We start from the raw sequence: 22768 nt of genomic DNA on the forward strand, positions 1-22768 counted from the left end.
CTGAAGGGCCCTCGCGGGCGCCGAGGCGGCGGAAGACCGAGAGGCGGGGCGGGGGGGGGGAGGGGGCGCGGGGGTCCCCGCCGGGGAGCTTCTGGGGAAGCGGGAGGGGCAGCACCTGAGGAATCCGCCTCCGGCCGCGGCGGCCGCCGCCTCGCTCCGCCCCGGGGAACTGAGCGCGCGGCCAGCTTGCCTGCCAGAGAGACGCCAGCCACCGGCGGCGCTAGCACCTCGGAGGAGGGCGGCGGAGCGAGCGGAGCGCGGCGCTGCGACCCGGACTGGGGGTGGGGAGACGAGCCCCGCCGAGGCGAGGGCCACCCCCGGTCCTCTGCCCTCGCGCGCTGCCAGGGCCAGGTGAGCGGCTGCGGGGACTCTGGGCGCGGGGAGGCGGGGAGGTGAGAGGTCGCCCGCCGGGCGCGAGTGCACGCCTCTGCCCGGCAGGGGCTGCCCTTTGGCGGGCTGTGGACACCCTGCCTGCGCGGGGAGGCGCAGCGGCTGACTTTTTCTGGAGGGATCGGAAGGCGGAGCGGGGGTGTGAGCGCCGGTGCGTTTGTGTGGCGAGGGCGGGCGCCCGTGCCAGCCCCGGACCCGAACCCTCGCGTCAGCCGCCTGAGGAGACCCAGCCCGTGCGGTCCGCGCCCGGAGGCCAAAGGCCTGTCACCCCGGCTCTCGGCGCCGCCTTTGTGGCGGGAGCGAGGGAGCCCGAGAGGGGGCTGAGGGAGGCAGCGGCGCGGCGGGGAGCGCCCGGGACCGGCTCCCCCAGCCCGAGGGCTGCTGAGGGGGGTGGCCTGGGCGGGGGGACGGTGGGTAGGGAGGCGCGGAGGTGACGCGGGAGGATGGAGAGAGCTCAGAAGGGCAAAGTTGAGAGCGTCCAGCGGTGGCTGGGCGTTTGCTCAGGGTCCCTGGGCTGCTTTGCTCCACACCAAATGTCACTTGGTCACGAGCGCGCGCGCGTGTCTTCCGGCCATCATTTCCCTTTTTCGTGAGTGAGTGAAGACGACCACTCTTGTGCTGAATGAGACACAAAGGGTTGTGTTGACAGCTGACCCTGACACGAGTAGACAGCGAGGTGCGGTGTGTGCCCTGGCCGGGGAGGGTGATGAAGAGGCGGCTTGTTAATCAATTCCCTCAGTCCCTCTTCCGAACTCCGTGAAAAGAAGCGATAGGTACAGATGCAGTTCGCGGGGCTTCTCAGTTAAACGGAGCCCAAGTCGGGTCCAGAACCCGATTCATCTGCGCGGGGACAGCTGCTGCCTCCCGCAGAGGCGACGGAGCCCGGATCCCGGAGAAACTCCTGGATCCTCTCCTTTCCTCAAGGAACGTGACTGTTTCAAGGTCCTTATCCCCACCGCGGCCTTCTGTCTCCTGTTGAAAAGATAGAAACCACATTTTAATTTCTGTTTTTCACCCCTTAAGAGTCCCCTCTCCACCTCGCCCTTGAGGTGGGAAAACCCGCTTAAGTCTCATGTTAAAATCTAGCCATTTAAATATGAGGAAGAGCTTGTCCGAAAAAGGTTTTTGAATTAAATGCCGCCCTTAGAAACCTCTCTTTCCTCTGAACATTAAAAAAAACAAAAAACAAAAAACAAAAACTTTAAATCCTGGAATTCTCTTTGAGTTTTGTGACTGTGTTGCTTCCTTTTCTTTCAGAATATTTCTATGTAGTTTTACAAATTGCAATACTGAAAACTTAAAATGGAGAAAAAATTTAAATTGTTTTATTAAAAATAGTACTAGAATTACGTGCGTGTAGGCACGTGTTTAAAGGGCAAGTTTTAATTAATGAATATCGGAAAGTTATATGCATAGGGTAGAAATTGCAAACAGCAGTGTAAAGTACGCCCTCTGTCTCAGAGACCCGTACTCCCAATGCCCTAGTCCTCCTCCCCAGAGGCAACCACTCTCCTCAATTGTATATCCTTCCATAAGCCTTCTATTAGAATGGAATTACATTGTGGAAATAGAGGATGAAGGGAACTTAATATGTAAGACTGAACTGTGTCTCAGTGGTGATGGCTCTTAATTTGATATCCACTCCTGATGATATTAGATCCTTTTATTTAGCCTAAGGCACTTATCAGAGTGCTTAAAAATCTTAGAACAAGTATTCAGTGCAAAGCAGAACTATTAAACTGTTATCTCCCCCCTCCCTCCATCACCAGTTTCTCTACACTTGGTTTTTTGTAACCTTTGTTGGGTTTTTCTTCCATTTTGGAGCTCTTTAGGAAGTAGAGAATGAGAACTGTAGTTTATTCTATCCAGTGCAGTGCACATCTGAAGACATTGAAAGGATATATGAATACTCCCATTGACATGAGATAATATAAAAATTTCAATGGTATGAGAGAAATACGGAGGCCAAGTTTAAGACATTTGGTCACATCTCTTAGTTCCAGGCCCGAATTTGCCATAAACTAGCTAAATGAAGTAACTTTCTAAGAAATGCTTTTGTTTCCATCCCCAGTTAAATAAAGGAATTGAACCATGTGGCTTCTGAGTGTCCTTCCGACTCCAAAATCCTGTGATTTTTGGTAAAATGGTAGTTCTGTAGGTGTCCTAAGATTGGCTAAGGATAAACCAGTTGGATCTGTGGGTATTAGACAGTGGAGTGACAAAGAAAAAAAAAATCTTAAATGGTAGATTCATAAAGAGGAAGTCAGAGATATTTAAACAACATTTCTGCTCTTATGAGATTGATATCATTGGAGAACAGCTACTTTACTTTCCCACAAAATGTCTGTTTATGTTACTGATAGAGGCCAAACCCTGAATGGCCCTCTGCATCACCTTGTATGGCTAAGGAGAGTGAATTTTCTTCACAGCTCACGGTGCCATTTTTAGGGAAATTATTTTTACCAAACTCTTACTTTTCTTTTTGGTAATGTGGAAATAAAGTTCATTGACCTACTTCAAAGGGACTTTACATAATTTAATTAGTGATTCTACAAGTATTTAGAAAATGAATAATCCTTATAGCTAAGCTATTTTAGTTACTTTATAAGTATTCACTTAGAGATCATGTTCTTAGCAGGAAACGTTTCTAATCTCTAAAACACCTGAAACTAATGATTCCTGGATGGGTGCTGAGAGCTGAGGAGTGATTTCAAGGTTATGAAAGTAAAAAGAATTAGGTGATTTTAATCACTATATATGATCTCAGTGAAGGGATTTCAAACTTATACCGTAAGTGGTGGTTACAAAAATCATTCATGTTAAAGAAGGAGATCTCATACTTTGAAGATTCTGAGTCAATAATAAAGAATATTATGTAATTAGTTTGAATGTCAGTAATATAAATAAATTATAATGGAGTTTTAGGAATTGTTTGATTGGGGTGATAAGAAATATGAACTAGAACGGTAGATTTGTAAGGGTGCTTAGAGAAATCTTGATTGACAAAACTAACAAAAACAAAAGAAAATTAAGTACTACTAATGAAGTTCTTCTAAAATGGAATAGTTTTTGTTTTTTGCATCTTCCTTCCTACCCTTACCATATGAATATGTATTTTTACAGATGTCTTACCATATTGCAGGCACATTTTTACTCTGATTTTTTTATAAACATTTTTCCATAATTTACTTTCTATTGTTTGCAATTAGTTTATTGTATCATGATTTACTTAACTCTTTCTCTATTTTATGATTTTCCAGTTTTTAAAAAAAATATAATGGCCACCCACATGAATGAGACTTTCTTATTCTTCTTCTTTAAAATTAAAAAAAAAAACGAACTTAGAATTATTTCCCTAGAGAAGCAGTATAGGTGAGCTCTAAAATTAAAGGTTCAGTGTCCAAACATAGCTCCATCACTTATGGGTAGTATTGGGCAAGTAACTTATTTTCTTAGAGTTTTCTAATCTGTAAAGTGGGTATAGTAATAGCTCTCTACAAGGTTAAGATAAAAAGCAGTAATGCATGAAAACACATGTAAATGTTAGCTCTGTTTTTAATTAGGAAATTTTTGTAATTTCAAAATTACTTTCCAGGAGGATTACATAAATTACACACAACAACAATGCGTGTGCTTATGTAATTTTATTTATGTAATTTTAAACATTTATATTATTGTGACTAATTTGATCAGTGTAAAATTGTATCCCTTTGTTTTGATTTGTATTTCTTTGGTCTTGTGTAAACTGAGAGTTAGTTTTCTCAGCAGTATTGCTACAGTTTTCTACTTGGAGTGGTGGAAATTTCATCACCTCCGTCATTTTGAACTAGACTATAAGACAGACAAATAGGACAGGTCAGTTACAACACTAATAAGTGAACCAAATTTTCCAATAGGTTCTTTCAGATTAGTTGTAGTTTTCTTGTATTCTCAGACGATGGTAGTTTTTATTCATTATTATTATTTTTAATCTTAAAAATATAGCTGTTAAAATTAATAAATAACGTTATATATCAATTCTATTTAAGTGAAAATGCAATCTTCTCTTTTTTCCCTTGAAGGGCTGATTTATAATTAGCATTATTATGATCCAATTTAGTGGATTTTTGCTAGGAATGCTTCCTAAAACTTGGGGGAAAAAAATCAGAGAAAGTTTTATGATCGCTAATCATGTTATCTTTTGGCTACCAATGGATAATGAAGTTATATCCTCTAACTTGAGTTCTTATACAGTCAAGGTAATTTAGACTACACAAAAGCATGCTCTTGTAAGTTCTGGAGTTCCAGCAGCCCTGATATTTCTGGCAAACACACACCCAATGTGGATAACAGCAGCTCTTTGTGCTCCTGAGCCCCAGGAGGGCTTCCTATTGTGTACTCTTCCTTCCCTCCCATTCTTGACTGACTGGTGATAGCAACTCCTCCAAGTCCAGATGTGAAGCTCCCACAGGGACGCCTCTCTTCTACCCAGCTCTGTATTTATCTCCACCACCCACCCCTTCAGTGCCTTTGCTTTTGTCCTATGACATAGAGAATTCACTCTCTTTGCAAGGTTGTGGTTTCAGATTTTATTTTTAATTTATCGCTATGCTTTATGAGTGTCTTCAACAGTCCCTACAGTGGAAGCTATAGGCACAATTAGCATAGATTAACACATAATCAGCACTGGATAAATGTTTGTTGCTGTGAACCATATCTTGTATGGTCTTCTCTGTTCCTGGGCATGGTTCTATTTTTAAGGTAAAAATAAAAAGCAAGCTCTGGTTGTATGCTGGATTACTGTTTGCCTATATTACCAAGGTTAGGAATTAGGAAACATATTGTTATGGCCTTTTAACTTTTTCTGTGTTTAGAGGAGATTCTTAACTTTTGTGCCTTTCTTTTCTTCTGTAAAATGGGATTAACAATTAAAGTACTGCTCTAATTATCAACCTTCTGCACAGAATTGTTGTAAGATAAAATGAAATAATAAATGTGGACATGTTTTAGAAAAAAAAGGATGCACAAATTTATACAGTGTTGTCATAATTACACATTATCACTACACTTCCAGGAGTGTCCACATCTTTGAGAAAGCCTCATCTCAATGTGGAGCTGCACTGGGAGCTTGGGGTTAGATGAAAATTCTTGGGGCCCAATCCAAACCCTGAGGGTGGGGCCTGTTCTGTCTTTTAACAGCCCTTCTGATGCTGAACCACTGCTCTAAGGAGTAGTAAATGTCAACAACCACTAGAAAAGTAATTCTTTTGCTAGTTAAATATTAGTTATAAGATAATCCAGAGATATCATAACATCACTTTTGCGTGCTAAGTATGAAATGAAAGTTAGCTATTATCATCAGCTGCCGTTTGCCTTTTAACCTCTCAGAATTTAATTCAGAGCAGGAATTGTAAACTCAGGTGCTTTTAGAGGCCAAGCAGGTAATCTGAGTGAAGCAGGACACCTGTAAAATAATAAGGGATGATAAGTCCTGGTGGGCAGAAAGTCTGAAGGTGGCATGATTTGTAAGACTGCACTGATTTTTGCCCTGTGTGTCACTGTTACCAGATCATTTGATTTTTCAAGTGGAACTGGAAATTCATATTTTTGTATGAATTTAATGTTTGTAATAAATTTTAAAGAAAACATATGGACCCAACAAAACAAATCTGGAAGCCAGATAATTTCCAACTTCTCAATTAATTAACATGGGTGAAAATATTTGCATTTGAATGAGTATGATGACAGAAAAAAGCACACTGTTCAACATTATTAATAAAGAAATGCATATAAAAACCCCACAGACGTATTTCAACTTTCAGATTATAAAGATTTAGATCAATAATATCTAACATTGGCAATGGGTAAAGAAACTGTTATTGTTATACACTCTAAAATGAAGGCAAATATTACAGCTTTTTTGGAGAGCAATTTGACATCATGTATCAAGATTTTAAATGTCTGTACTGGGATTTTCCTGGTGGTCCAGTGGTTAAGACTTCCCCTTCCAATGCAGGGGGTGCAAGTTCGATCACTGGTTGGGGAGCTAAAATCCCACATGCCTTGTGGCCAAAAAACCAAAACATAAAACAGAAGCAATATTGTAACAAATTCAATAAAGACTTAAAAAAAAAAAAAAAAAAGCCTTGACTGAAGCTGTTAAAAAAAATAAAAATAAATGTCTGTACCTACCCTGTCCAATATGGTAGTCCCTTGCAATGTGCGGCTATTTAAATTTAAATTAATTAACATTATATAAAACTAAAGATTCGGTTTCTCAGTTGCACTATTCACATTTCAAGTACTCAATAGTTGCATGTGGCTGGTGCCTACTGTATTGGACTGTGATGATATGGAACATTTCCTTCATAGAAAGTTCTTATGGACAGCACTGGTCTAAACTCTGACTCAGAAATTTCCCTTCTAGGAATTTGTTAGAAAGAAAGAACTAAACAAATGCAGATAGTAAAAACATCACCTGAAACATTATGTATAAGAGTAAAAAATTAGAAACAAACTAAACATCATGTTTTTACTAAAAATTAGGTTGCAGTAAATATCCAAGATATATTGTTATGTAAAAATATCCCTGTTGTCGAATGATTTTATTTATTTGGGTAGATAGCTTAGGTACATAGAGATTAGGGGAACAAATTTTCTCTTCCCACAAATGATTGTAGGTATAACAGAGCTTTCCCTTTCTAGCCTAGAGCTCTTGTCATGTAGTAGACTAGGTTGACTTTCACTAAAGAACAAGCAGAGGCACTTGACAGTTCGCCAAGCTGCATCAGTATCACCTGGGTACCTGTGAGAAATTCAGGGTCTCAGACTCCATTCCAAGCCTCCTGAATCAGAATCCCTGGGGGGCCTCAGCGATCTGTGTAGTAACAAGCTTTCCACTTTCTGCCTGTATCTGCCTCCTATCACTGAATCTCTCAAGCTTTATTTGTTTTATCTTGGCCAAGTGAGAGCTCCTTGAACTCTATCCAGGCACCATTCTAGGTGCTTCAGAGGCTGCAGTGAAGAAAACTAACAAACATCCCTGTCCTTATGGGAATCAAACAATAAGCAAAGGAAAAACGGAGTAAAATATGTTATATTTTAGGTAGTGAGAAGTGTTAGGGAGGAAACTGAAGCAGAAAGGGTACTTAGAAAGTGAGATGGGAGTTGAGATTCTCTTCAGGGTGTCACTGAGAAGTGACACCTAAGTGAGGACCTGAAGGCTCTGAGGGACTGAACCATTGGAAGTTTAGAGGCAGAGCATTCTTGGCAGTCATGAGAGGGGTAACTAGGAGGCCACTGCTGCTGAAGAGGAGAGGCTAGTGAGGGGAGTGAGGGGGGATTAGGTCAGAGCTGTAATCTAGATCTTCTGACTTCAAAATTCTTTGTTCTCTCTAGTGTACCACACTCCTCAAATTCTTTGGTTAATCAGTTTGTAAAGAGATCAGACATCCTTAAATTCACTGTTTTTCAGTGTGATCTGTCAACACCTGCCTTATTTGCCTGGGGTGCTTGTTAAATGTGGATTATTGGTCTCAACCTGCTGAATTAGAGTTTCTGGGGTGGGACCCTGGAATGTGCATTTTAGTGATCTTCCCAGGTAGTTTTTATGGGCACAGAAGTCTTAGAACCACACCTCACATTTATCATTAAGTTTAGTTTTTGTAGAGGAGGTGTGCCTAAAATTCTCACCACTGCCTGTGGAGGTCATAATGAGAAGATGTAATTGATATAGTGTCTCATTTACTTCCTGCATTTTTAAACTGATTAAATCAACACTACTTATAGTAAGTTTATGTGTGTATCTCTGTTGGAGTATTCAGCAACTGTACGATTATTGTCATAATTCTTACCCACATCAGAGGATGGGGGGAACCTTTTCACTTGAGGGTTCTGTCTCCCTCTCATCCAATCTGTTCTGCTTTTTGGAAAGGGCGAATTTAAATTTAATTGATTTTTAAATTCATATTTTCTTTTTTTCTTCTTTTCCATTCTCTTTCTCTCTGGCCCCTCCTCTCTCTCTCTCCCGCTCTCTCTCTCTCTCTCTCTCTCTCTCTCTCTCTCTCTCTCTCTCGCTCTGCCTCTTGTTTCTTTTCTTCTTCCTCTTCTTCTTGAAATCTAACCATCCTAAATTAAACACCATTAATGTTTTTGGTCGCCATTATTTTATGCATTTCCATGCATATTTATATATATTTACCAACACAAACAACTTTACGTAATAGGGTCATATGTTTTTGTTTTTGTTTTTTTTCGTTACGCGGGCCACTCACCGCTGTGGCCCCTCCCGTTGCAGAGCACAGACTCCGGACGCGCAGGCTCAGCAGCTATGGCTCACGGGCCCAGCCACTCCGCGGCATGTGGGATCATCCCGGACCGGGGCACGAACCCGTGTCCCCTGCATCGGCAGGCGGACTCTCAACCACTGCGCCACCAGGGAAGCTCCGGGTCATTTGTTTTTTAAAAAACTGTAGTCACGTCTTTTAAAAAATTCAGGAAGCCTAAATTTCCTCTTTACCCTCCCTTTTCACCTCAACAGTGTGACCAATCTGCTGTTTATTTTGTTAAAACTTTTTCCGTGATCATGTAACCTAACAAACCTTGTATATCTTCAACATCTTATACATACTGTCATATTTCATATATATATAATTTATTTTTTCACTTAATACTTAATAAAACACAGGGATATACCTCTAAGTCAAATGGTATAACTCTTATTTATTCTTTTAAATGACTAGATAATATTCTGTGGTATACATATTCCACAAACAACCGTTAACTTTACTGAAGAATATTCATTTTAACTAAACAAGAAACTAGAGCTGTATACTAAATATGAGGCATATCTGATTATATAATTTAAAAACATTTTTGTAAAGCAAAAAAACTGAAAACAAATACTACAGACAAATGATAGATTGGAAAAAAAATCTTTACATATGCAGGCAAAAGATTAGCATCTCCGGTATATAAGGAACTCTTCACAAAATGATAATAAAAATATTTTCTAAAACATAATTTTAAAATTGTTTACAAATGATATGCCTAGGTCATTCACAGAAGCACAATTCCAAATGATCAATAAATATGAAAAATGCTTAGCCTTATCAGTTGTTTGGAAATGCAAGTTAAAAATAATAGTAAGCTACACTTGACACCTACTTGATATTAATATAGAACTTTAGTCCACACTGAAATTTCCAGAATTAGTTTCTTTATTCACTGAAAATCTGTGCAGAAACTTTTTTCTGGGAAGTTATATTAAAGCTATAAAACATAATTATTTTCCAGGTTTTCTTGTTTGCTTAGAGAATTTGAGGGGAGATTGACATTTATTCCCTTTTAGACTCAACTCTTAGCACAAGGAGTGAGAACAGAGCTTAGAAAATTGAAGTTTGATATCAATTGTAGGACTTTTTTTTTATTCCAAAGGGTTTTCTTCCATTTGAAGATAGAAATTGTTGGATTTTAGAGCCATAGTTCAATCCTAAGAGGAAAACAGGGCCACAGGGTTTTACTTGACTTCCCAAGGTCACCTGGCTATACCTGCATTCTTTCTGGTTTACTGTCCTGTTCCTGAGTATCTTTTCATGCCTTTAATTGCAGCTAATGCAGAGAAATCACATTTCAAAATTTTTTCCATTTTCAAAAAAGTATTGAATGTACAGCATTTAGAGAAATTCAGTTGTTTAGATTTTAAGTAGAAATAATGTGTGAGAATAATTTTAAAAATCAGCAAAGACACATATCACTTACAATCCTACTGCCCTTACAAAATGAGCTACTTCCCCAGTTTTACCTCAAGTACTAATCTATATTCATTAATGATTTTGCAAATGGGAAGAGTTCACTAATATTTCCAAAATCTTTTGGTAGCTTTGATTCAGCCCTTTTACACTGGTCTGCCTGACCCTGTCTTTCCTTTCTTCTGACCTATTTTTCATGCATGTCATTTTTAAGCCTTGAACATTATTTCATATCAGTCTCAACCTTGATCAAATGCCTTCAGTGGCTTCCAGTTGCCTACCTTAGCATTTCCCAGAGGCTCTCACCCTAAGCACTAGTATTCCAGTCTAATACTGTCAGCTGCATGGAACTGAACAAACAGCTAAAGATGTTAAACAGTAATTAATTCCTTATATCCCCAAAATATATGGGGAGGGGGAGGGGAGAGCAATTCTTGGGTTAATTCAGGTGCTTGATGATGTCAAGGACCCAAGTTCTTTCATTCATTCTCTGCCATCCTTAATTTGTTGGTGTTTGTCTTCCGTCTTGTCCTTGCATTATACCAAGGTGTCAGCAGCACATTCAAGCCTCACACAGTTCTGACTGGAGTCAGAAAAAGTTCTGTGTCTTCAAGCTAAATACTTTTTAAAGAGTTTACCCACATACATAGATGTCCCAAATCCCATTGGTTAGAATTTACCACGTGCTCATGTGTAAGCCAGTCGCTGACAAGGAAAATAGAAATACCATGATTGGTATAGAATAATCAAGATTCACCCCAGAGCCTGAGGAAAGGTCCACTCTCTGAGATGAGCATGTAAAACCCAGGGGTTGTTAATATTGAAGAAGATCAGGAGATGGTTCGATTAGACAACTAGCAGTGTGTGCCATGAAATCCAATTTCTTCAGTTCCCTACAAGGCTCTTTATAATCTGACCTAATGATAATCTAATATAAAACCTCTATTTTAGGCAAGCCAATCAGTTGTCTTCTTGTCTTTCTCATGTGCATTCCTACCTATGGCTTTGCTCATGTTTCTCTTAGAAATCTCTTCCTATTCCCTAGAGCTGGCTGTGGCTATTTAAATTAAAATTAATTAAAGTTAAATAAAATGAAAAATTCAGTTCTTGAGGCATACTAATTGCATATCAGGAGCTTAATGGCCACATGCGGCTAGTGGCTATTGTATTGGATAGCACAGGTATAGAATATTTCCACCACTGCAAATTGGACAACACTCCTCTAGAGATTCTTGCAAATCATACCTATTATTTAAACAGTGTTTGCTAAACTATAGGCCACCTATATCAGAATCAGCTAGAGATGTTTTATTTTTTTCTCCCAGTTTTATTGAGCTATAATTGACACACAGCACTGTATGGTTTAAGGTGTACAGTATAATGATTTGACTTATATATATCATGAAATGATTACCACAGAAAGTTTAGGGGACATCCATCATCTCATATAGATACAAAATTAAAGAAAAAAATTTTTTTCCTTGTGATGAGAATTCTTAGGATTTACTTTCTTAAGAACTTTCATAACATATAGAAGTGTTAATTATATTTATCATGTTGTACATCATATCCTTAGTACTTCTTTGTCTTATAACTGGAAGTTAATACCTTTTGACTGCCTTCATCCAATTCCCCCTCCCCTCTCCCCACACCTCTGGTAACCACAAATCTGATCTCTTTTTCTATGAGTTTATTTGTTGGTTTGTTTCTGAAGTATAATTGACCTATAACACTATGTGAGTTCCTGTTATAGAACATAGTGATTCCATATTTCTATACATTTCAAATTGATCACCACAATAAATCTTGTTACCCTCAGTGACTATATAAAGATATTATATAGTTATCGACTATATTCCCAACAGTGTACATTTCATATTTGTGATTCATTTATTTTGCAACTGGAAGTTTATGCCTCTTAATCTCGCTCACTTATTTCTCTCCTCCCCCCACCCTCCTTAGGCAACCTCTTGTTTGTTCTTTGTATCTATGAGTCTTTCTGTTTTGCTACGTTTGTTCATTTGTTTTTTTTTTTATATTCCACATATAAGTGAAATCATACAGTTTTGTCTTTCTCTGTTTGACTTTTTTCACTTAGTGTAGTACCCTCTTCGTACATCCATGTTTGCAAATGGCAAAATTTCATTCTTTTTTATGTCGGAGTAATGTTTGATTATAATAATTATAATAATCTCCCACATCTTCTTTATCCATTCTTCTGTTGACGGACACTTAGATTGCTTCCATATCTTGGATGTTGCAAATAATGCTGTAGTGAACATAAATGTGCATGTATCTTTTTCAATTAGTGTTTTTGTTTTCTTCAGAAAAATACCCAGAAGTGGAATTGCTGGATTGTATGGTAGCTCTATTTTTAGCTTTTTGAGGAATCTCTGTACTGTTTTACATAGTGGCTGCACACCAATTTACATTCTCACGAGCATTGTACAAGGGTTCTCTTTTCTCCACATGCTCCCCCCACATTTGTTATTTGTGGTCTTTTTTTTTTTTTTTTTGCGGTACGCGGGCCTCTCACTGTTGTTGCCTCTCCCATTGCGGAGCACAGGCTCCGGACGCGCAGGCTCAGCAGCCATGGCTCACGGGCCCAGCTGCTCCGCGGCTTGTGGGATCTTCCCAGACCGGGGCACGAACCCGTGTCCCCTGCATCGGCAGGCAGATTCTCAACCACTGAGCCACCAGGGAAGCCCTGTGGTCTTTTTTGATGATAGCCATCCTAACTGGTGTGATGTAATATCTCATTTTGGTTTTGATTTGCATTTCTCTGATGATTAGTGATGTTTAGCATCTTTTCATGTGCCTGTTGGCCATCTGTAGGTCTTCTTTGGAAAAATGTCTATTCAGATCCTCTGCCCATTTTTTAATCGGGTTGTTTGTTTTTTTATAATGTTGAGTTGTATGAGTTCTTTGTATATTTTGGATATTAACTACTTATTGGATACATGAAAATGCTGTTTAAATGCAGATACCAAGCTCTAAGTGTTGGCCCCAAGCCACTTTTATGCCCCAAAAAGTTGAAGAACCACTATGAGGTCTATTTATTATTTATTGGTTTATTATTTAAGTCTATTTATTAGTTTATTTCTTTTATGGAAGTATACTAAATATTGGAGTTATCATTAATTTTCTTCTACTCTAAACTTCTATAGTATTTGTAGTTTATGTATCACATTTTTAGATTTTCGTTATAGATATTTATAATCTCTCTTCCAGAAAGCATTTTTTTCCTGAATGTTAGACTGTAAGCCCCTTGAGAGGAGGTACTATGGCATTCTCCAAAGTGTCTAATACAATGTTGGGTACATAGTAATACAAAGTATTGACTGATTAATTACATTCTACAGAATTTACTGTGTACAGTCTATATTTAGTTGGCAATTCTTTGAAAAGTCATAATACTGTCTGCAGTATTGGTGATAGAAGACAGATGATGGTAAGGGTATTTCCACAATATTTTTCCTCAATTTCGTTTGTTAGAAATAAACCTGAAAATTTTCTGGTTAGGTTTTTAACAAATATTATATGATGATGTTCCCTATAAGGTTTGGATTTGCAGCATTTTTTAAAATGGCTATTTTAAAAGTGCTCTGATCCTTTGGTTCTCTTGTGGAGAGAATCAAACCTCCAGATCCATAGCTGATAGAGAAACTTCCTGTTGCAACTGAACTCCCCATGTGGATCATGGTTCACCTTCTATCTAGAGAATCCAGTAACTGTTCTCCTCTACTTTGATTATTTAATAATCGCTTGAGAATTGTTGGAGCAGGAGGGTAAGGTCTTGGTATATTAGAGAATGACTAGACCTGTATCTTCACAAGTTGCAGCACAGTGAAGGATCAAGTTAGACTAATAATATAACTAATATTAGTAATAGTAATATTACTAGTAATGGTAGCCATGAGCAGCAGCATCTTATTTAGGACTAATGTAAGGAATGTTTCTCTTATATTCTCTTGTGCATAATTTCACAGATTGTATCATTCTGTGGGTTGACATGAAAACAAACGACAACATTTTCTGGTAGGCTCATTACCTTGTAATACAAAATGAATCTAATTTATTTTTTAAGAAACAAAATCTTTATTGAAAAAATAACTATTTTCCACTGAGACTCTTGATATATTTTTGACGTTAAGACAGTTGACTTATAATTGGATTCCAAAACAGTCACTTTTCTGAGATAATGGATCAATACACCAAGCAGGATGCCTAGTACAAAATCGTCCCTCAGGAAATGTCCATTCTTTTCCCTCACCAGACTTGCTGAATGACAGGCCTCAGACTTCATCAGAGAGTAGCAATTAGCATTAAATGTTTTGCCTCCCAACTAATATTACTGAATTCTTCTTTTTCTAGAAAAGTTAGACCATGTAAAAATCACCTTTCTTCCCCTCATTCATATAAATGGAATAATCTAATATTAGGGATAATATTTTCATAGCATTTTGGTCAAAAGATGTATAGGAGCTGTTTGATATTGGCAGGTATTAAATGCACAATCTAAAGCTAAAGATCTTTCGGAGTCTGGAAGTGTAGTGTCTGGGTTATGGTATTTCACATATTCTAAATGTTTGAGGTTTTTTGCCATCATAAAGACTCGTGAGTCAGTGGTATGCCTTATCTCAACTTCTGCCTCCAGAACAGGAAATGTGACAGAACAGTGTAATACATCCCATAGTTATGTATCTGGAACATCAGAGAGAAAGTATGTGTGTATGTCAGAGAATATGTGTAGGGACAAAACATAACCTTTACTAAAAAACAGCCATAAAGGTCTTTATGACCCATATATGCTTCTCTGCCTAGTCCTTTTCTGCTATTTAATAATTTAATTTATAGCAGGAATTAATAATTTAACCCAATAAATTAATAAAAATTAATGTACACTACATCAGGCGTTGTACACATATTATTTCTAATCTTCACAACAGCCTTGTAAAGTATGCATCATGATCCTCATTTTTATAGCTAAGAAAACCAAGCCTCTGAAAGGTTTAAGTAAACTTCATAAGCTCCCATAGGTAGTAAGTAGAAAAGTCAGAATTCAAACCTATGGGGTGACTAATTCCAAACCTTTGTTCTTTCCTCCGTGTCACATTCTTGGGTACCTGTCTTGTGACTCAACTAGAAGGTAAGATCTAGATATCAGGAATTGTATCTTACGGAAAATGTTGCTGCTCTTGCTGAAGATGGCATACGTAGGTGCTAAAGGGCATATTAACTCTTTCAGGCCACCAAGGGATCATTTAGTACCTAATTTTTTTTTTTTTTTTTTGTGGTACGCGGGCCTCTCACTGTTGTGGCCTCTCCCGTTGCGGAGCACAGGCTCCGGACGCGCAGGCTCAGCGGCCATAGCTCACGGGCCCAGCCACTACGCGGCATGTGGGATCTTCCCAGACTGGGGCACGAACCCGTGTCCCCTGCATCGGCAGGCGGACTCTCAACCACTGTGCCACCAGGGAAGCCCTAGTACCTAATTTTTGAGAAACAGACTGTACCAAGGCAGTATCTTGGTTGGTGAGGAGTGTAATGGAGGTCAAGTCTTGGATTTACTCACCAAACTTCAATGAAATCTCCATGACTGGAAGTGCTTTGTTTCTTTTGCTCACTACTATATCTCCACACCTAGAACAAGCACATAGTTGCCTCTCAATAAATATTTGTCAACAAATGAATGAATGACCTCTGTAGGGACCTGTTAGCTTTCTTCTATGGCTGTGGAATCCATCCTTAACCTGAGCCAAGCTTCTTTCATATCTAAGCCACTGACTCCAGTGGAGCTGGGAGAAGGGAGAGCAGATGGAACAACATAGCTTATCACCTCTACTGGAAATACCAAGATGAGGCCCAGGCCCTTCAGAAGCTAGTAGCATTATCTTTTGCATAAAGGATGCTAATAAGAAAAAATAAATCCAAAACAATACTGTGGTAGAGATGAAAGGAAATGCATTTTATTTTCTCTTCTTTTTGAGTTTTACAAAATGATGATGTCTTTGTAATCCTTCATGCATGTTCAGTTTATCATCATATTTACTTATTTACAAATTTACATATATAATTTAGGTAATATGGGCTTTAAATTAGTCAATAAATATCCTAATTAATAAAAAATAATTGAAAGCCATATGTTTCCAGGATAATACTGCATAGTGGAAGAGAACCATGGAATTGGTAGTCTGGAAAAAGTGTTTTGGAAAATGGGACAAATTTTTTGTACTGTTTAAATATTACAATTCATTTTGCTCATTTGATTTTAAATTGATAAGTCTTCCAAAATCAAAATAGCATGGACTTACTTTAGATACCGTTACATGGGAGATTACAAGATAGCTGTATGGTGTTTACCCTTGGGAAGCTAAAGTTCACGTATTGCAAACAGACACCATAATTCTGTCTTAGAGTAAAGTTTGTGATTAACCTGTACTGATTTTTTTAAGGCTTTGAAGTAATAATTGGCAGCAGCAGTTGTAATACCAAACTGCCTCTCTGTTTTCATTTGGATAAAAAGTAATTACTGCATCAAATACATTTGTTACTTCCTTAAAAATGATTTTTCTCTTCACAGTTTTCCTACTGAGCTAGAAGTTTATATCCAGTGGGGATAAAAGAATTCTCCCTTGGGCAGGGAATTAACAATAAAAGTCAACTTAATAAGTCTTTATCAAGTACCTATAGTTGGAATGGTGCCTTGGAGAGAGAGAAAGGAAAATAAAGAACTATCCCTGACGTTGGGAAGCCTACAGTCTAGTTAAGATAGTTATGTGACTTGTGGTTTGGTAGATTTAGATCTAATTTTGTTTAAACTATGTTTCTCAAATCATAACTCATATAGTAAAAGATTTATACAACATAATATGTAAGCATGTTATTTATTCTGTTGCTAAATAGCAAAATTACAAAAAGAATTCAGTTGAACTGATACCTAGTGGAAATTTAGTGTCCACTTCATTTTTTAAACTAGAAGACATTTTAAACTTTGTTCATGAGGCACAATGTAAAATTTGAAACAGTGCTGGTGATGTTAAGGAAATCCTGGTATGAGCCTTAAGTTTGTTAGTGAAACTTCATGGACATTAAGTATTCAACTAATATCCTTTTTTTTTTCTTTTTTTGGTAGAACATAAATTAATTTTATTAAATAAGCTCCCTTTGAGATGTTCTTTATATAGTAAATATAAGGTATGAGAAATTATCATTGAGAGAGAAAATGAGTGAAAGCTTATTTTGACCTTTAGTCTATGTTTAAAGCACATTTACAGTCATACGATTAATACACTACTATTTTACTAATGCATATATAGATTATATTGAGAAATAATAAACATTTAAAGCATCACTCATAAAGCATTTTCTTATAAATACAATTCACTCTTTAGAAATTTGGTTTCTTGTCAATTTTTCATCAGTGAAAGCTATACACACTCTAATTTGGCCCTTGATATATGTTTCTTATTATGTACAGTAATAAAAAAATAAGACTAATCAGTGCCATATTTATTATAAATATGTTGTCTTTTTACAAGTTTTCTTTGAATTGAATGGAATTAAATTTTCTACCTGATTTGTGGGCCACCAGAAAAAGGAAGATATACGTTAAGGAAAGAAAAAAAAAAAGACTTAAAGGATAACTGGAACTTAGTACTTACACATTAATATTTTAGCTTTAAACTCTATTACTCCTTTATATTAGGGCTTATTAAAGAACAAGATCATAATTTAGTCTGTTGAATTCTAACATGTTACATTTATTGTTGTTGATATAGTTTTTGTTTTTATCTTATTTAAAAGTTAGCTTTCCAGAAACTTATGTGCATGAGAAGTCTGTTGAGTCGACTTTTGTTGGTAGAATTCTGTTTTGAGCTAACTGTTGAGATACTTTTCCCTTAACTCTTATATTAGATTAAAGCATTAGCATATAAATCCTATTGCAATGATGTATAAATAAAGCTGACTGATTAAAAATAGTTGTAAGTCACAATTTTCTCTCTCCTAAGAACAAGAGATTTAAGTCTCTGAGAACACTCATGTGTGTGGGATGGTTATGATAGATAGTCCAGCTGTCTTTGTGTGTGTTTCATTTAAATGTAAATTTATCTTAGAGATTCTAAAGATGAGCTCAGAAGGTAGAGAATTTTAATTTGAATAGTCATTTACTTCTTTTTTCATGAATACTGAAATAAATTCCTATTTTACACTAAAGAAAAAGAACTTGTTAAACAGACAGTACTCAGCTGCCTTATTTTAAAGCTTCTTAATGGATTATTAATTTTTCTCATTAGCAGTTTTTCTAATATGATATAATCCTATTAAAAGAAAATAAATTTATATGCTATAGAAGCACATATAACAATAGTTCAACAATTTCCAGTATGATGTTGAGTACTATTTTGTAGTACAAATAGTAGAAATACACTTCAGATAAATCTGAGATGTTAAAAACAAACTATTGAAGTTACCAGAAGCACACTGACGTATGTATCACACACATACATAACGCACCAATCTGTATACAGTGCTATGTATATATTTAGACTATATTTTTAACCACTGCTGAAAACTTAGTGTGATACTTTAATTTTAACTCAACTTTCAGGAACAATTTCTGAGGACAAGTTTTTGAAAAAGTTTCCACTTACCACTATTCCCTTTAAGACAGAAGTTCAAGATTTGAAGCTCTGTTATTTGGCTTCATTTTATACCTACTTGCGGGTGTTGTGTAAGCTACCGTGAATACTCTCTTAATGGAGATTATTTGTGCTCACTTTTTCTACTTCCCTACAATAAAACAGGCCATTTGTGTGAGTTGCTGTTGACTGCATATTTTGAAGTCATTTTTTTCTTTAGCCACTGCGTTACCAGCCTGTGATTATCTTGTGTAAAAAAAACAAATAGACAAAAAACTCTTTGATCTACCCTAACCTTTCTATATGTAAATTTTGTAAAGAGTGGCACTGTAGCATACCAGTAAAATGTACTCATTGACATTTCCAAATTAACGTCAAAGGATGATAAAGTTTATTAAAGGAATTGCTATATGTTGGTTGATAAAATTTACTTAGGTCACATAAATGTAACTACTTCCCAAGAAACCACTATAGTCATGGGTTCTCTTCAAAGAAAAGACCTTTGTTTAATCTAAGTATCTTTCTTTTACACAATTAGGAAACGTAAAGGAGTGTTTTCTGAGTACTTTAATTGAGAGATCCTGAATTGTTATTTATGCCATTTTTAAATATGTATGTTTCCATAGAGTGCTTGCAAATTTTAAGACATAATTCTTCATGTTTTGCTTTAATTAATAGTTGCTCTTTAGAATTTAAAACTGAGTTTTACAGTACCCAGTAGGGGTGTGAAATGTGTATTTACAACAGTATCCTAACTTACAGATTCTGCGATACGAGGTCAGACACATTGGTTTATAATCAAAATGAGTGATTACTTTTGTTGGTAGTTTGTCATTGGTAAAAAGTGTTCCTCGGTTACAAACCACAAGACTCTGCAAGGTGATGGCCCAGTGGTCAACCTGTAGAAAATGAGTGTGATAAATCAGTTTTCTCTGCGTTCATTTCTATTTTGTGTCATGGTTTGAGAAAAACAGTAGATGAGAACAAATCAGTGTGAATATTTTAAATCATCCCGCCTGGTAAAACTCCATGCCATGCCTAAGAAACAGGAATTGGGTTTTCAGAGGTATTTTCCTTTCAATAACTGCTGCATAGTACCTCTTATAACTTTTTATAAGGACATTCAGTTTCAGTAAATTAGGTGGTGTTGAGGTGGGGGGGTGGTATAGATAATTGTAAGAGGTTTATACCTTATACTCAGGGTTATTACTTGGTAACCAAAAATGCTGTCTGAATCTGTTTCTGTAGTGCCAGGGAGGGTGGGGGATGGAGAGAATGAAACTTGAATCAGTGACCATCTGGCCCAGATTTGGCTGATTTCCTGTGCACTGCCCTTTGTTTCGGCCAGACAATGGATTGTTCCTTTTTCAGATAAGAATGCTGTTTGATGACTTTGTGCTGAATCAGCAGGTTTGGTTTGGGATTTCAAGCATAGACTCACATTGAGGGGATGTCTGTTGTTCTGACAGCACTAACTTTTTATTTATTATAAAAATATTCTTAAGGTTCTTTTCTATAAGTTTAATAAAGCGGTGGCATTGCAGACAAGTCAAATAAAATAATTGGGAATGTAGCTTTCTGGTTATATAGTACCCATCTCAAAGACTGAAATTTTCCTTGTCCTTAGTTTCTAAAATTAATCTCTCCCTGGTTGTGATTTTTGATGAATCTTTATATAGTCTCTCTTCTCTGTGTCTGAACTTGAATTTTCCACTTGAACTTTTGATGATTTAAATTTGATGTCCTAAATCTAGGCTAGGCTTTTATGACGTGGTTATGTAAATGGTTAAGTTTTCTGTGGCATCTGTTGCCATATATCTGCAAATTACATCTTAGGGTGTTAGAGCTATTTTCCTTACTTTAAATGCTATAAAAGCATCACAAGACCGTTGAAAAAAATGGTTACTGACTAGAAGCAGGGTCCTTTGTTGCCCAGCATTATAACTAAGCCAACCATCAGCTATTGTAGGTTATCTCAGAAGCAATAGAGATCACAGTGTGGTTAAATGTCACTTTTCCAGAAGACAAGGGGAAATTTCAATGCTACCATTTTGCTTTGTGGCCAAGAACTACAAAAATACTCATGTTTAACTTCTGAAGTTTTAAGAGATTGTTGGCAGAGTTTAAGTCAAACTTTTAGTTTAACTCCTCTCTTTACAGCTGAATTTCCATCAAGCAATCTAATACAGAATTTTCTCCAGACAACTTTTTTTCTGAAACCACTTACAACTTTTAAAATCAAGCACCTGACCAAAAGGAAATCTGATCTGCTTTGAGATCTAATCTGTAATTCTTTTGTGTAGATAAAGGAATGTTCTTTAGGTAGAATCAAGGGGACTGATCGTAAGAAAAAAGCTTTTTAATAGTTAGTTCCGCTGGGATCTAATTATGTAGCAGATGGGACCGCACAGCACAGTGCACTGTCATTTGATGTAATTAATTTTAGGTCCGCTTGCAGTGAAAGTGAGTAACAACAAATGGCACATAATCTTAGTTTGCATCCATATGGGTCACTGTCTATTCATATATGTTGCTCCTGTTCTCTTTTAGATCTCTTTAATCAACTGCTTGCTCTATTTGATGCTAATAGGGCCTCAGAATTGCTTGTTTGGTGTAAAAGCATGGGTGGTTTGGAATATGAGAATGTTATGGATGTTAACTGGAATGGAATATTCAGATTTAGAGAACTGGTTAGTTAAATCGTAGAATAGGCAGAATTAAAAAGCTATAGTGAGAATACCGCCAAGACAAGTTCTACTTAATTTGCCCCCCTGCTTTATCAGAGACTAGTTCAGGGAACTAGTTCTAGGTAGAGGGGAAGGTCTTATCCTTTTCTCCCCCTCCCCCTTCCTGTTCACCCTTTACCCCCCAGCCTCTGACTCTCCTTCAAATCTCACTGAGGACTTATAGTCTCCACAGAGGCTTGGTTGCAGATGCCTGGAAAGTTTACACTGCAGAGAGTTGTTTTGTTTGGCATAGCTAATCAGGAGCCAGGCTGGAATTGCTCATAGCTGTCATTCAGGTTTTGTTTCAAAGTCCAAGGACCTGCTGGGAAAAACAAAAAGCTAATGAAAGCTGACTGTATTTAGGCCTCAAATCTGCGGAATCTGAAATGATGTCCTGACAGTGTATTCTTATTCTTCCACATTCTTGCCGTTACTAAGGTAACAGATTTTTAGAGGCTTTCCATCTTCATTGTCAAGTATTTGCTACACGTATTGTTGTTTTTCAGATTAGAGCAATTCAGATGATCTTCTTTCGAGATGAAGGAAAAGAGAAAAATAATGGAAATAAAACGTCTGATTCAATTTCACTGAATGCTAGTAAGATCATTCTTTTTTTCTCAACACCTTAAAATTCTTAGATTCATAACACACATTAAAATTGAGGACAAAATCAATTTCCCCAGCTTGTAAGTGCTGTGTCCATGTGAAAATTCCATTTCTGTAATGTAAAATGGTAAATATTCATATAATCACTAACAAATACATTTTTATGAGGAAAAGATATATATATATGAAATACTCTGTCTTTAAGATCTTACTTCTTGAATAATAAACCAAGTTATATGAAACATTGATGTGCTTGCATTCTTACCTGTAAATGGGAAAATTAAGTAACATGAGAAGATAGACCTTGATGAAAATATTTGCCCCTCCAGTCGATCTTTTAATATTTGTTTTCACGGGATATTTTGCCTTGATGGATTAGCACTCCTATATATGAAAATGCTATTGTTTTTACAGTCAGGAGACCATTTGGGGCACATATTACCTGTGGTGTGATAAGTGATAAACAAGGTAATTTCTTAGAGGCAAGGTGTTCTTTGGATTTGCTTTAGATTTGAGAATCCCCAGGGATATTCCTCAATAGTGTTACAGCCTTTATGAATCTTCTCGTCAAGATATTTATTCATTGAAAGATGACAGTTTGTTTTTTTACAGGCTTATTAAATATCTTCAAGTACTCTTTCCCTGTGGCACTAATTATAATATTGAAATGATCTAG

The 22768-nt window shown here is 37.3% G+C and overlaps 1 protein-coding gene across 3 annotated transcripts in view; it reads left to right on the forward strand.

The window, feature by feature from the left end:
- The first annotated feature begins 224 nt into the window (after positions 1 to 224).
- The window catches only part of GREB1L (GREB1 like retinoic acid receptor coactivator), a 262291-nt gene continuing 239747 nt past the window's right edge, over positions 225 to 22768 (forward strand). For all 3 annotated transcript variants that reach the window (XM_082667349.1, XM_082667350.1, XM_082667351.1), the window contains exon 1: positions 225 to 351. The gene's annotated coding sequence lies outside the window, so the exon portion shown is untranslated. The remainder of the gene's footprint in view (positions 352 to 22768) is intronic.

The sequence above is a fragment of the Grampus griseus genome (genome assembly GCF_964374135.1).
Source record: "Grampus griseus genome assembly, chromosome: 12".
NCBI lineage: Eukaryota > Metazoa > Chordata > Mammalia > Artiodactyla > Delphinidae > Grampus > Grampus griseus.